The sequence below is a fragment of the Manacus vitellinus genome, unplaced genomic scaffold, assembly GCF_001715985.3.
Source record: "Manacus vitellinus isolate BGI_N305 unplaced genomic scaffold, ASM171598v3 scaffold_6_pilon, whole genome shotgun sequence".
NCBI lineage: Eukaryota > Metazoa > Chordata > Aves > Passeriformes > Pipridae > Manacus > Manacus vitellinus.
The window spans coordinates 28985293-29001218 of record NW_021940750.1 but is presented as its reverse complement, the minus strand read 5'-3'; the positions used below and the strand labels follow the sequence as shown (position 1 = coordinate 29001218).

Genomic DNA, 15926 nt, shown 5'->3' with positions numbered 1-15926 from the left:
GTAATATTTTCTGAGACTCCTCAATATTCCTTTCATTTGCTTTTTCTTTTTTTAAGTAGAGCCTTCTTTCTGCAACCAGTCTCCAAAGGTCACCTTACAATGTTTTGCTATTTCCCGTATTAAGCAGCAATGCTTTTCAGCTGACATTCCAACTTCAAGTCATGCATATGAGCATGATGTGAGCTTGCTTCAGACCAAGTGAGAGGGCTGCAAACAAGACTGCTGTATAATTGCTGAGAAAAACAACATCCATTGTCAAAAGGGGCACTTCATCAAACAAAATTTAGCTGCATGAATACAAGTGTCTCCAAATGTTTGGTTCATGCTAAAAATATAGCACATTTATTAAAAATATATATTTATAAACATTGGTATGAACAGACACAGATGTTAAGCAAAAGAGAAAGGAAAAATAACCATGTAATGTATTTCTCCCAACATTTTATCAGGTTTAGGCAGACCTTGCTCAATGGAATTGTTTTTTTCATGATTGCACCATATGTTCATTCTAAATAAAAGGCTTGTCAGATCCAATGTAAGTAAAAGCAAAAACCAAGAGAAAAAAACCATTTGACCTAACAGACACGTGATCTGTGCTATGAAGCTATCTCTGAGTTCAGTCTTTGCGGGTATACAGCAAACATTTCTAATTATATATAGTGTACAGTTTCTTTATTTTCTTTTTTTTCTTTCTATTTTTTCTTTTTTTTTTTTTTTTTAAATTGTGTTAAAACAACATATCCCTGGTGGATTTCTTCAAAGCTACAGCTTACATAACTGCAGTCATTCTCCCCCAAACTGAAAACCAAACCGAAAGGGAGAGGGCAGGATAGAAGAGTTAAGCTTATTACTGTGTGAAAAAGTCTTGTTAAATTAATTGTGCTTCAGTCTTCGCTGCCTGCAGGCAGTGCTTTTATGATGTGTTAATATAATACAGAGTCAATTCTGATTAAAGAACTTGTCAATAGTCAGCAATGTTTGTTGTCATTCTTAATGGCCATTTTATCTGGTCTATTTGCATGCCTTCTAGTTTACAACGTTGTGTAAATATACACAAAAATGATCACAATGAGGTTCAGAATTGTCCCAATAATTCCAAGCATTGCCAAGATGGTTTCTTCTTTGCTTTCCTTTTCTTGACTCCCTTTATCTTCTTCATTTCCACTAGTGATTACCATCTTGGTGGCCAGTTTCTTTATCGTCCCCTTCAGGATAACCTAGATTTAGGAACAAAAACATCAAAATGGGTTGTTAGTTTGAGTTTCCAAACTCATATGAGTAGTGGAGCCAGTTGCCGAATTTTTGCCCAGTGACACATGGGGTTGATAGTTTTACTAGCTATTTAGTAAATGCTTAATTAAAATCATAGTTCAGCTAGCCTGTAGTGTACTTATAACCCTCCACAACACCCTCTGCTTAAGTGACAGTAATCATTCCTAACACACATAACTCATCTGCAGTGTCGTTGTAAAACTGGTTAGAAGTGTATTGACAAGGTGTGACTCCACTGGCATCAGTGGGGGTTTTGCCTGCACTGAGACTGCAGGAGACCATCTTGTCACATTGTGGAGACCCCAAATTTACACTTCAGTACCAAGAAGCGAGTAAGAGAAATAAAACTAGAAAGACCTTGTTTCTTTTCAATAGGAAATCACCAAAGACAAAGGCATTTTGTCTCCTGACGAGAAGGCAGCAGTGACTTCCTAATAAATAATTCAAAATAAAAGCAAAACCAAAATAACATCCATCTTGGCTTTTATTTTCCTCATTCTTAATGTACGATGAAAAGTTACTTGCAGTGCAGTGAGCTGAAATGTATCGATCTGCCTGCAGGGAGAAAACAGCCATTTCCCAAGCAGCAACCCTAGCCTCTGAACTGCTTAAAAAAAGAAGATTCCTCAAATGTGGGATGAGACCTTACTCCCAGCACAGCTGCAACCACAAACAAAGAAGCTTCCTTGGTCTTCCAGCCATGGGTAAACATCTGGTTGTTTGGATAAATTCTATGTATCTGTGTTTATCTACTGCAAATTTTAATCACATGGGCAAACCAGAGTGTCCCAGAAAACTGAGAAAGGTTGGCTGATTTCCCAATGCCTACTGATCTGCCAACATCTGGGTTCAGGCAATGTCCTGCTGTTGTCTCCCAAGCTATAAACCATCTCTGCTGTAGAAAGCACTGGTCAGATGTAGGAAAAGAATGCTCTCCTAGAGCTCCTGCCTATAAGGAGGGATTTGGTTTGGTCCTTTAGTGGACCCTCATTCCTCCCTCCACTAACTCACGGAGCAAAACCACTAGATCCCGTGCAGTGTATATACTGAGTGGTGATGGCACCCTGAGAACAGGCCACCACCTCTGTTGTCACATGTCCTCTCCAGCTCATATCACCAGAGGGGAGCCCTGACCTGCAGTTCCTCCAAGCTCCAGTGCTGCGCAGTCATGGAGCAGCAACCAGAGTTCTGAAAGGATGGAAAGGACTGGGAGAGGTGAGGAAGTCTTGCAATGGAGAAACTGAGAGGAAAAACAAAGAATCCAGGCAAAACAACCTGTATTTTGTCATATCTGCAAGTTGTTCATATATAGGACAGTGAGTAACTGCTGGCAACTTCTTAGGAGTGGTGGAATCAGAGCAGGTGCAAGTGACTAGTGGTAAGGCAGAAGTGGGGCTCTGCAGAGGTGCCACTGGCCTTTGCACTTACACTTGCATTAGCATTTATGTGTTTTATCTTATTGTAACCAAGGAATTCAGGGGGAAAAAAGAACAAGGGAGTCAGTAACTGTAGGGAACCCACAGCAGACAAGAGTCAGTGGGAGCAGGGGGCACCAGGCAGAGTGGTACTGCATCAAACATCAGAGCATGCTCATTCACCGGGTCTTGGGATAACCTGCCCCAGGAGAGCAAAGTTTCAGAGGCACCAGGTGCCTCCCAGGGATACTGGTTCCTGCTGCCCCTCTTCAGGTTTCCTTCCAACCCTTGGAAACTCCCTGGAACACAATTCCTTCAGATACAGCCACCTGCAACTCCTGCAGGACCTACCTCTTCTAGCAGCAGAAGGGTTTGTCATATTTACCCCCAGCTAGTGTCCAGAGGAGGGCTTGGCTGCACCTGGCTGCCTCCCTATCTTATTAATTGCAACTGTGCAGTCAATCATATCTTAACAAGCAACTTGTGTCTGGGAAGTCACAGGAGAATTCCTACCAAAGCCATTTACAATAACGTCACAACCCAAGCACATCCACTCCATGCAGCATCAGACCACAAACCCACATCCCAAGATATAACACGCAGCTATTACTTCACCCACAGAGCCATGAGTCATTTGGATATTGTGTTCTTTTCCCCTTCAGTAAATGGAGGTTTTCCCTCTGGCCAACTGTTTGCATTTCACCGTTTATTTGAGAAATCAACTGGGATTACAAATATAGTCTGATAAAAACCCCAGGCCTGGAATGCAAGGATTTGAGGGGAGAGTAAAGTTCTTTCTGGCTGGTTCCCACAAGAGTTGAACATTCTTAATTCAACACTCCAGTTCCCATAGAAATATGGTCACACCCAAGCCCTTCTGTATAATATATTTCTCTACGTCCCATGGTTTCCTGTTCAAATCAACACAAACTCACAGGAGTGGTGCAGAGCCCCAGCTGGGGTGGCTTTGCACATGCACTGCAGCTGCTGGCACTCTTAACTTTGGTATGGTGACCTTGCACCACATGCACTGGGCAATCCTATTTCTAGGATTACTGTGAGCAGAGGCAGCATGGGGGTTCAGACAGCATCTGAACCCCTGTCTTTTTTTCTTAAGTAACACAAACTGCAGCATGAAGTTAGTGTCAAACTCTTTCTTGCAGAACACTAGATCCTAAAATTAACATAAATCTAAAAAGTACATGAATAATTCACAAAGAAAGAAAACATATCAAAGGCTATTAGATACAAAGACAAAGCCTCTGGCTTAAGAAATCCTTGAGTTGTGAATTTTTTGGAAGCTCAAAAACTATTCTGGGGAAGTACCACTACATCCTTGCCTTGTTATTAAAGTCTTTCTCAGGCACCCATTACTGGCTAATGGGAAAAGTGGGGGTCCTTAGGCTTCATGATCTCTGTTCTGAGGTTGTACAATCACTTTTTTCCTCTTTGCAAGTTGTGTTTATTAGTAAGGAAATACTGGGTGGTTTCAAATTTAAACACTACCAACACTAATTGAACTGCCAGATCATTTCTGTCCCACTAAGGAACACTTAATTCCCCACTTAACTGAGGGAGAAGGTCCTCAGTGTGATGCAGCGAAATACGGACAGAGAAGCTGGTGGCTGAAACATGATGAACATAAAGGATCAGCAAAGAGGCATCAGTAGTTGAGAGTTTATACGTGGGCTGATGCACAGTGTGATTTGTTAGAGGTCATCTCTGTGTGCCTATGTGCTGTGTTTGGCTCGGGCTATGATGCAGCCTGGGACAGCATGAACCGCGTCCTTTTTGGATGAAACTACAACCAAAGATGTGCTCCAGGAGGTCTTTGTGCACTATGAAAACTTCAGTCTATGACAGTAGGTTTCCAGACAGAAGCTGGTGTGAATTAAAACCCCCGAAACATGTGCTTTGTGGGTATTGGCACCACTGGTTTCTCTGGAGAGATTGGTCCAGAGGGTCCACACTGCTCTCTATTTTAGACATTGCCTAAACTACAAGAGGGAGTACAAAATGGTTTGGTATAAGAGGAGTTTAACATTCAAACAGAACATGACTGAGACCAAATACAAGTATATTAATACTTTGCCAAATATAGCACGGTTGAAATCAAGGTAAGCATTGACTTTGAACTGTGAAGAGACCAAAATCAAAATTACTTCTCCATATGTAAGGACTGACCTTGGGAGAAGAGGAGCACCCTCCTAATGGCTGACTCAAGCCTTTAACCTTCACAGATCTTATGCTCAGAGCGGTATTCTGACTGGCTGGGGTTTGTGGGTGTTTTTTGCTATTGGGGAAATACTTGCTGTCAGTTTTAGTATAATTACCCCAATTAAGAAGATAAAAAGTCATCTGGCTTTCTGGGTACCTTTTCTCAGCCTTTATTATTCTTTTCCGGAAATTGATTTCATTTCTTTGACATTATTTAATATTTTTATGATTCTTATGACACATTTTTCCTTTTATATTTTTCTGGTGGTACTTCATGCTTGTCAGAAACATTCCTTTTGGTTACTCAGAACTGCTGCTAGAACTGCTGAGATAGGAGGTCTAGAGAGCACTAGATTTACCTTTTTTTTAAATAACTATACTTTTAAATTACTACCTCATTAGGAAAGTGCTTACCTACCACATCAAAATTAATGTCTTTCCTACTTCATTTTGTAAGATTCATCATTAATCTAACATCAGCCTTTTGAAAATATATGTATTCCAAAAAGCTATCCATTAAAAGATGGATATTCCATGTATTCTGCATTATACAGGGAGACGAGGACAGTTCAGTGATTAGGACACTCCTTGCACTATTCATGTCCTTGCACTACTGCTGACTTCTATATCTCTAGAAAATCCAATTAGTCTCTCTGCCTCAGTTTCTCGTCTATGGGATTCTTTGAAGAACAGACTGTTCAGTCTATGGCAGAAAATGATCCATAATAAAAATGAGGTCCCAGAAAGACTTCTAAAAGAGGGAGATGCTAACATGAAAAGTTTCAAACCCAACTGTGCTATAAAATACATCTGCTATCCCAGATCTGTGGGCCCTGCTGCACATCACTGCCATTGCAAAGAGTCCAGTAAACTGGCAAAAGCATTTCTAGCAAAAGATCCTTTTTGTGTCTCTTCACTCTCAGTGTGACTGATCTAAAGGTGATGGCTTGATGGCAGGGCTTTGGAAAAGGCAGCAGCAAGTGCACATCTGTGAATTTACTGCAGTATGTTTGTCACATCGAAGATACAAAGCACATCCCTCACAAAGTACCTGCCCTGACATATCTGACAGCTTTTGAATATGCTGGCACCTTGACTTGATCTTGAAAAAGTTTTGTAATCTTAAATCATTTCTCTTCTAAGTCATTATTTATAAGCTCCCTGAAGAGGCTGTGAGTGCAGGGCTCAGCCAGTAGAATCTGAGCTCCTGGGAAGTCAGAAGAGGGGAGGATGGTCCAGGCTCTGCCAGGGGCCCTCAGCACTGCCCCTGATCAGCCCCATGCTGTCATGTAATGTCTGGCACCTTGAAAAACAAGAATGGAAACTTCTGAAAAGCTCACAGGGTCAGATGCTCAGCAGCATCTCTCTCCCAAGTTCAGCTCAGACACCTACATTTACACCAGCTGAGGATCTGGCTCCTTGTTTTCAATCTACCTTGAATATCAGTGAGCGCAAATTTTGTATTCTTAATCCATAATCACAGACAATCACCAGCCAAATTGTTTTGATATTTAAACTTGTTTACAGTCCCCAGGCTATTAGTTGTGATGACACATTAAGAGATAAGAGAGCTTTAATTTTCTGAGGATAGTTCCACCCTCTGGGGATAAGAAAATGCAGTGGAAACTTGTTTTGATTAGCAAACTGAAGAGGGCACAGAAATCAGACTAAGTGGAGTGTGAGTTCAGGTGCTGCTGGAGTTGACACCTTCCCTTATCTCACAAAGAGGTGCTCGAATTACCAAACAGCGAGGAGAGGCTTCTCGAGGATTTAATCCCACTTTAACATCATGGCCAAGTGCAGTTTTTTTCCTTTCCTCCTAACAAGTAACCTCATTTTCCTCCAAGGGCAAACTTGGGTATTTGGGTGCTTGGCTCCTGAATAGTCCCCAAGCAAGATGCTGAGCAGGGCAGTTAAGTGCTATTGCTCGTGATGTGAGGGAGGAAGGTGCACTTGGCACACACATTTGTGCTCGTTTGCAGTTCTTTTTCTAGGGATTAGATTGGCGTAGTCTCACTTCTGTGATGACTTTGTATCCACTTCTGATCCTTGTGCTGTTTTGACTGGACAAGTCCTCTCCTAAACTCTAGTAATGCAGGATGTTGTCAGCTATCAGTCAAGATCCTGCTCAGGGAAGTGCTGGCAGGTGCAGGGACACACATTTGCATTTATTTTTAGAGTTGGATTTCAGGGAACTGAAAGGCACCATCTAAATGCAAGATAAGGCCAAGAGAAGCTCTGGGGCCATAAGAAGCTTGACTAAGAGCTCATTCAGACACAGCAGCATGCACAGGTAGTGCACAGTATGTATGAATAGCAGATGAATTGAAGTGGAATTAGCATAAACTGATAAACAGTAGAAATTAGTATACCCATGAAAAGCAAAGACCTGCCATAAGAGAAGGGAGAGGGAAAAAAAGGAAGGGTGCCCAGGGAGAGGTCTTTCATTAGAGATAAAAAGATCAGAAAGAGCAGGAATGAGAGCCAGGTTCAATAACACACCCCAGGAGCGAGCAGAGACCAGTGCCTAAAGCGAAGAGATGTCTCAGTGGAGAGAGGACACAAGCACTTATGTAGTCCTCAAGCAGGAAAATAAACCCACATCAGCCTGCTGCTATGCTGCAGGTTTTAGTCAGTGGGAAATTCTTGCTATTTATAGCTCTACAGTTGGTATATTTCCAAAGGTCTCAGCAATGTGAGACCCCCACTAGAATAAAGGGAAGCACTCAGCAGCAAAGAGGTTACTCTGAGAGGGTAGAATTCAAATAAGTAGTGTATTACAGGGCTCATCCTGCTCTCCACCTTGGGTTTGATCCAGTTTGTTCTGGCAGCTCTTTTTGTCCCCCAGGGCAGCTCAGAACTCAGTGGAGGCAAAGGACTTGCAGCCAGTTTTACAGCTTCACCTTCCTTCTCCTCATTTATGTCCCTGGGACCACTCTCAGCCCTGAAACGCTCAGGATACCTAAGCTCTATTGTAAAGAAACTAGATATGTTCAATACAAATATCCTTATTGTAGAAACAGAGCTCTGTAGCAGAATAATGATCCTCAAGCACCAGGGAGTTATTATAGACCCTTCCTGCCTCTGTGCAGGCAGTGCTTTGGTTCCTCCACCTACGCCAAAGCCTTCCCACATCAGGATTCATAAGGCTTCATGAGTCCTAGTTTGTGAAAGAAACAAACCTGACTGAAGTGAGAATAAGTCTCCCTTTAACCCATAGTCCTCTCCCCTTTCATATGACATGCACTGTGAAGAAAGAATTGTTATTGATCAAAATTAAGTATTTTTAAAACACAGCTTGAAGTATTTATGTTTAAAAGCCAAAATTTAACAAATACAGAGATTATTAATTTTCTGGTTGGACCTAAAGAATGGTTACATTTCAATATATTTCTGTTTGGTTTAGATTGGCCTATTTTGTTCACAACCCATTTTCCTCATACACAGCCCTGTGCTTGTTGCTTGGTGCTAGTGCTCAGAAGCAGATATGTTTGACTCTCAGTGGTACTGTAGCACACACTTGCCTTTTTCCTCCTTTCAAATACTCATTATTTCTTTTCAGACCCTTAGACTTCCACAGTAAAAGTTGTGCAAGTATTGCTCAGTTTGGCTAGAAAAAAGTCAGATGGGCCAAATTCTACTTCTATTTACTGCTCATATAGAGGAAAATTAAATCCTGGCTTGTTGGAAGGTAATGACAATGTTCTCTCACATTCACTGAAATCAGAGTTCATGGGCTGCCTCTCACAAAGGTGGAAATAAGAAAGTCTGTAAGCTGAATAGATACAAAAGTTGGTTGAGGAAATGAAAAACAAGGAACTTCATCCCAAGAGTAGTCAGGAGTTAGAGAATGAATAAAGTTATTTTTAGTAGCAGCTTATTCTTTGACTTTGGTACCTGATTGTTGTATTTTTATTTTGGGATTTTGCAATCCAGGCTCTTCTATAAACCTGTCCCCACAGTATCCTCTAGCAAAGAGGTCAAAAGAGAATTAGGGGACTTCTGAAAAACTATCCACTTGTTATTTCAACTTGTTTCTTCATTCCTCATTATGCAATTTGAGAAACAGTGAATAATTGGTTTTTATTCTTCAGGTCACCCAGAATGGTGTAAGTCTCTTACTATGTCCCTCTAGCCATCTTTTTTCCAAGACTCAAAAATCCCCATCTGTCTAGTTGTTTCCTCATACAGAAGCTATTCCATGTTTTTGGTTATATTCTTGCCATTCTCTCTGACTTTCGTAGTTATGCAAAGGGTTTTTGAAGCAACAAATGGCAAAACCTTTCTGGGCTTCTGGAATTAATGTAGAATCTGTGTGCTGAAGATGTATTGTCCTTACTCCAAAGATTTTGTCATTTATACATGTCAAGGTTGACAGAAAGGACACTTTTCATTCAAAGATTATTAAAAAAAAAAAAAAAGAGAAAAAAAGGCTAATATCTCTCCCTCCCACACATGCGAAATTATGATAGAATAAAGATTTGAAGTTTGAAGAAGAATTCTCTTAGTCTTTTGCCCATCTTTCCTGAGGTTAACAGAACAGAATAATAAAAAAACTATATTGAGCACACCTCGATGCTGACAAATTCAGTTTAAAAACAAACAAACAAACCAAAACAAAAGAGAAAACCAACCAACCAACTAAAAAAACCCCACAAAAAACCTGTAGAAACCTTAAAATTTGCAATTTTTTTTTCCAGATAACAGTTTTTTCTGCTGAAAAAGCTATGTGAAAGAATGAGATGCTAAAATATCTCCATCATGTCAGGGCTCAACACCTATTTTTCTATTTCAAGGGCATCTCCAGGGTTCTCTTTTAGAAGCAAAAATACATTGAAGCCTTGTACAAGGAAAAAATGCAATATCCAAGTCTCAGAGTAAGACAGGTCTCCGTTATCTGCCAGAAGGCACATAACCTCTGTCATAAGCAATTTGAAGATCTTCCCTCAGCGCTGCACGTTGGAATGGAAACCGAGCTGCTTCAAAGACATTTAAGAAATATTAAGAGAAGGAAAAGTGACACAAATTTATATTAATTTGTTGCTATATAATATCTCTAAGTTCAGCCAAGGCCAGGAGACAACGTGGTGTGTAATGGATCAAACTACCTTAACCTCAGATGTGACCCCTCCCTACAAAACAAACGTACACCAGAAGAGCATTCAGAAGCCTGAGGGATATAACATTAGAGCTTCCCCAGAAAGGAGTTGTTAGTGTGTGGGGAAAAAAACAATTTATAAAATCTAAAATCTCCACTTTTAATTCCATCTATATCTTTATTCCAAAATTAATTGTTAATTATGGCTACATTAAGGGATGCTGCAAATAATTCTAGCCAACTGATGCTTTCTGATTTAGGAAAGCTGTGTTCAGGGTTTTTTTTTATAACTTTCTAAAATTTTAAGTGTTTGGTCTGAAATTATACATGCCAGCCCTTTGTCCCAGAAAAAATATTTTGTAGGAAAAAATCACCCAGTTTTGCTCTTTATAAGAATGATGCTTGGAAACCAATTGTTTTATCTGCATAAAAATCTGACAACCATTTCTGTGAAATACTGAAGTATCTTTACTTTGAATCAAGGACTGCATTCTCAATTTTATTGTGGCTGAGATGGCTTGATGTAAGTGCTGAAGGTGGGTTTGTGCATCTGAAAATACATTTCTTTTTAAGTGATCAGTTTTGTAAAAGACATTACCTCTCTTGTAATTTACCTCTCTTGTAATTTCTTTTCCTGTTTAATTACTCTCTTAGCTCAATGTATCTTTGCAGCACTCCAGTAGGTTGAAATGACAAGATGAAAATCTGAACAGCAAAAGGGTTTGATTTTGATTTTAAAAATAAATTCTTTGGGTTTTTTATAATTAATCTACTGTCCAAAAATACCACAGTTAAAGGTGATCCAGAAAGAATTCAGCCTCCTTTTGTTCATATGTTGTTAGCTAGGCTTTAACAAAGCTCTGAATTTCAGCTTCAGTCAAAACACCGTGCATTTGCCATAGAAGAGGAGGAAAAAAAAAGCTTTTGCTCATAGGATGCTTCAATTTTTTTTATTTTTTTTATTTTTTCAGAATTTAAATGTGTCAGAAGAATCTGAGAAGAGGAGCAGCATTTTTTGTCTGCAGGTGTGAGACACTGTTCTGAGGAACAGGACAAGTTGTTCACACCATGTTTTTCAAACCTACCCCCCTGTTCTGTGTTTCTGGGAGCCTGCCTTGGGCATCGAGGATAGAATATCTGAAAGTGGCAACTACTGGCCAGTAGTGTAAGAAAAGCTAATGGGAGTTGAAGCATGGGCTGCCAGGTCCTCAAAAAAATTGCATCAGGCCCCCACAATTATGAATACTTGTAATCTTGCTCTTTTTTGCCTTAGGTTGCCATCTGTAATAGGGAGTAATGATACTCAGAATTGCTATTAAGATGTTGTAAATGGAAATTAGTCAGTGTTTGCATGTGGCAAGGACCTGCACGGTGGAACACCCTGGAATGCCCCAGCAGGAAATAATTTTGTCTTCACAGCAGAGTATGGACTATGCATTGAAAATAAAATCAAATATTGAACTCACAAACTGTGTCATCTATTATGCGCACCAAGTGAGACAGATCCTGGGCAAAAATAGCCTATGACTGATGCACCTGTGCAAGGTGGCAAATTAATGGAGTAGAGACAATTTTGCTTACAGCATTTCTTAGCTTCAAGTGCTGAGCTGTGCAACCTTGATAATGTTCTTTTCGCATACTGTTTTGTGTGTAATTATTACCTGTATCAGCCCAAATTTAAAAATAGATCACTTCTCTATTGAATGCCTCTTTTAGGACATAGTTGCAGCTGACTCTTAAAGGTTCCAATAACCTGCAACTCATGCTGAAGGCTACTGGCACTGTCACAACAACGCCATCCAAACTCTGAAAATTTCAAAGCCTCTTTCAAAGCCCTGAGATGAGCACTCCAAAAATGGAGGCAGCTGAAAATCCCTTGCCACTTTTAAAATACTAGACATAATAAGATAAAATAACAGATGATTTGAGGGAGAAACTAGTTTCTAAAACAAAGTTATCGAAGTAGGGTAACACTCCAGGCAACCAACTCCCACACCTTTTATCATCATCCTTAGTCATTTATATTGGAGCAGCATGCAGCAACCCCTGCTGACGTCTGGGCTAGAAACCAGACACAGATAGCAAGAGTGATACCTAGCCCAAGCAGCTTACAAAATTACAACAGTAAGAAGCATGGGAAAGGGAGGGAGGAAGAACAGAAGGTTGAAGTGGGTTGCTGAAGGTCGATTTGCACAAACCTGGCACAGCTGAGAGAGCCAGGGCCTTGATCCATGGGAGCAGCTGCCTCTCTGGCGCCTGCTCTGAGCAAGCAGGGCATGAGAGATGGCAGCTCAACTTGTGCAGGTGCCCTGCTCCTGGGGAAATAAGCTGGTTGTGCCAGGAGTAACATATTTGGGAAAACACAAGAGTGAGATGACACATGTCCTCTTCAGGGCTTGGGGTGGCAGAGCAGAGAAGTGGGATTTGGGAGTGAAAAGGTCACGAACTCAGCAAATGCTCTGGCAAGGCCATTAGAATGGGCAATGAAAAAAGGAGCATGGAAGAGCTGGTTTTCCTAACCCTTGTGCGCTGGCACATTGCTATAGCAAGTGTTTGCTGTTGGGAATTGCAGCTATCACAGAGTCACAGAATGGCTGAGGTTCGAAGTGACCTCTGCAGGTCACTTGATCCAACCCCCTACTCATTCAGGGTCACCTACAGCCACTAGCTCAGGACCATGTCCAGACAGTTTTTCAGTATCTCAAAGAATGGAGACTTCACAACCTCTCTGTGCAACATGTTCTCCTGCTCAGTCACCCTCAGTTACATGCTGCTTCCTGGGGTGCAGAGCTTTCCATTGTTTGGAAAACGATGTCACCTGGCATATGGAGCAAAGCCACAAAGCCACTTGGATTCTTTTTTTTTTTTTTTTTGCCTATGGCTTATTCTTATTCTCTTTAAAAAGATACAACAGATATGGTTATGGATCTGGAGAGATTATTTGCATATGTCTTCCAACTCTATACAGTATGCCTAACAACCCATGTTCTTCCTCTCTCTGTAGTGGGTACTGTACTATATAAGGAACATATTTTGATAGCTAATGTAATACAACATACACATCATGTTGCCTCAAGGTCATGGTAAATCGTATCTGTTTATATGATGCATCTTGACATACTCTAATGTAGTGCCAGTAATTTAAAACAGTGACCATATAAAATGTGACTAAGACCAAGAACATAGCTTCAAATTTCACTGACTTTTTTGCATTAAGAGTATTCGCTTGCATTTTGGTAATTCTTCATAAGGATTTAGGGAAAAGAATGTACATATTGCTACATTCTTCTTCAATGGACACCAAGACAAGTTCCATTCACAAAACCTTGAGTAAAATTACTGCTGAAAGGCAAGCTGATCTAGATTTATTCCCCCAGAAAAGAGAGCCAAATTTCATCCTGATTTTTTTTAAACATATAATGAATTCATTAAGAATATCACCTGCAATAAAAAGGCTGCTAACAATAAATAAAATATTCATAGTATCTGAATTATGCAAAATTGGTCACTGGAAATTATTGTGTGTAAGTCCCAGAACCCTTAGAGAGCACTGAGTCCCACTGAACTAGTGTGATAATTAAAAAAACAACAGCTTGCCTAGAAGCAGTAGATTGGATAATGTTTCTTTCAACTTTATTTTCAAAGCAAAGTGTTTATCTGTTATGAATTGTAGCCCAAGATATTCTGCACATGTTTAGACTGACCCAGGTTTAATTCTAGCAGCTGTCATACCATCCCTATAGGACCAATGCTTTCTCCATTAAAACACTTTTCTCACATTTGTAAAGTATCCATTTGGCTCCGCTTGTATTTTTAAAGTAAAACGATCCTCTAGGGAGATGTTTAACCATTTCTTTCCCTTTCATGCTCTAAGCCAGCATCAAGGAGTGGTGGGATGAGCTGACTGAGAGAAATGAGCATAAGAGTAATAAAAAAAAGCTTATGATCATGGACTATGTAAAACCCATGGAAGATGGAAACACTGCTCTTCAGGCTCTGATGAGGGAAAGGACTTTCCTCACGAAGCAAAGTTGGGAAATGAACACTAATCTTAGCAGAGACATTCAGGTGTTTTCAGTTCATGACATTTAAGGAAATTCTAATAAATAGAAAAAAAAACAGATTTAAAAAAAAAAAAAAAAGAAAAAGACACTAAGACACTCAGGCCAAACTTCTCCAGAAGCTAGTTGAGGGCTAATTTAAAAGACTGAACTAAATATTAATTCAGGTTAACCTGAAAATGGTGATTATACTCTAAGAGAATATCTTGATTTCTTCACTATGTAACAAAGAAATGGAAGGCTGCTGGATGGACAAAACTCAGTGCTGCTTCAATTCTGGACTGAGAGAAGACACATTCTAGTGAATACTCACACTGGTAAACATAATTAACCTATTCAAAGATACAAGAGCATTCTTAGATATTATGATTTCAAAAACTATCTCTAATGTAAATTAAACAGGCAGTTGTACTGATTAATGTTAGAGGTGAAAGGAAAAAGACTACATGACTGAAAAATTGAATGTGCAAAGTTCTTTAAAATACAATCTCTCTACTACCCATCCAGAAAACCTGAGGCAGAGCAAGATGAAAAACTTTATCTAAATTCATGAAGCTGCCCACTGAAGCTCCAGAGAACCAAACTCTTTTTCTCAGTTTCCAGATCAGCACCCTGTTCTTCGGATCACATTGTCTCTCTGAACCGTATGGTTTAAACCGATGCAGCTCAGCTTCAGTTTATACTGGTTGAATTCTTGCAGCATAAGCTTTTTAAGAAGTCACTTTGCAGCACCAACAATTTAATTCAGCTTAAGAGAAACACAGAAATAGAAACAGTAAAATGTCTTTTGACCTTTGCTGTTGGCTGCAATCAAACCCATGCAACAAAGAGAGCAGAGCAGAAATGCTGGACATACGTTCAACATGAAAAAAAATGTTTGGGGTACTGAAGAAAACATTCAGGAACAATTCATCATGCTGATAATATTATTCCCATAAGGCTGAAAGGGTCAGTGTCATGTTAGATTATGCATTGTACAAGTGCCAGCTATAGAAGAAGACCCACCCACAGGCCCTACACTATTGGGCAGAAGGTCACTAAACACTAGCAATTGATCTGTGGCTCTAGAGACTCCGAGCAGGGGCACAAAAAAACCATCAAATAAAATGTGCAGGTTTCTTTTTGCTATTTTACAGACTATTTTGCTAAAGAAGATGACTAAAGCACTAATAATGACATTGTCCTATCAATACTATGTTAATCAATGCCAATAATAGATGAAAATTATTTAACACAACTCAGAAAAACACTCTTAAACTAAATTCCTCTTTATTTCCTCCTGGTACAAAAACAGCCTTCCAAAGATTTCTCTTTGTTCAAAGTCATTTTTCTCCAAAGACTTCCCAGCTGGTTAATTGCTTTCACAACAGCCTGTCTTAACTTAAGAACTCAAGGTAAGTCCTACTTTTCTTATCTTATCAGTCCTTAGCTCTTCCCAGATATCACCAACACAGGTAGCACATCTGACCCATATTCTCATAGCACTGGGATTTTGGGTCAGAGGTCACCCTCTAAACAACTCTTTTTTATGCTGACACTGAAAGCCATGTCGTGCGTGCCACGAGTCCAACAGGAGACAGCCTTTTGTCACCCATATGCTTTTTCTGTTGAGTTTGGAATGGGCATCACCTCAGTGAGATGGCAGACCTGACTCTGCATCTCCAGAAGCCTTTCAAGCTGCTGTCTGAGATTTGAACTATCCTTCTCAATTCTTTAGAACTCTAGATACCAAGCACACTCCAATAATTCACATAGAAACTCTGCACAGTGACTGGTGACTGAAATGCAGCCAGCTCTGGAGTGAAGCACAGGTAGTTACAAACCAAAGAGCTATGCCAAAAGGTCAGAAGGAGAGGAAGGGAT

At 40.1% G+C, this 15926-nt stretch overlaps 1 long non-coding RNA gene across 3 annotated transcripts in view; it reads right to left on the bottom strand.

Moving 5' to 3' along the window:
• Positions 1 to 314: 314 nt before the first annotated feature.
• The window catches only part of LOC103766525, a 62222-nt gene continuing 46610 nt past the window's right edge, over positions 315 to 15926 (bottom strand). For all 3 annotated transcript variants that reach the window (XR_001921895.1, XR_001921894.2, XR_608121.2), the window contains one exon: positions 315 to 1217. This is a non-coding gene — a long non-coding RNA (uncharacterized LOC103766525). The remainder of the gene's footprint in view (positions 1218 to 15926) is intronic.